At 59.3% G+C, this 305-nt stretch overlaps 1 pseudogene; it reads right to left on the reverse strand.

The window, feature by feature from the left end:
- Positions 1 to 72: 72 nt before the first annotated feature.
- The window catches only part of LOC116465659 (putative POTE ankyrin domain family member M), a 578-nt pseudogene continuing 345 nt past the window's right edge, over positions 73 to 305 (reverse strand).

Genomic DNA, 305 nt, shown 5'->3' on the forward strand with positions numbered 1-305 from the left:
CCTCCCCCGCCAGGAGGGTATGTCCCCATCATCCCCCCACGTCCCACCTCCTCCCAGCCCAGGCCTGGTTACCTCTTTTGCTTGTCCTTCTTGTTCACGTCAGTGTCCCTGAGCATGACGATGAGATCCTTTCTGGGGACTTTACCCCACCAGGCAGCTCTGTGGAGCTTGTCCAGATCTTCTCGATGGACGTGGTACCTGGGCTCCATGAAGGCGCTGTCATCGTAGTCTCCCCAAGCGCCCACGTTGCTTCTGAGCGTCTTCACAGCGGAGTCATCGTGGTCTCCAGAAGCGCCCACGTTGCT

This window comes from Hylobates moloch, unplaced genomic scaffold (genome assembly GCF_009828535.3).
Source record: "Hylobates moloch isolate HMO894 unplaced genomic scaffold, HMol_V3 SCAFFOLD_7742, whole genome shotgun sequence".
NCBI lineage: Eukaryota > Metazoa > Chordata > Mammalia > Primates > Hylobatidae > Hylobates > Hylobates moloch.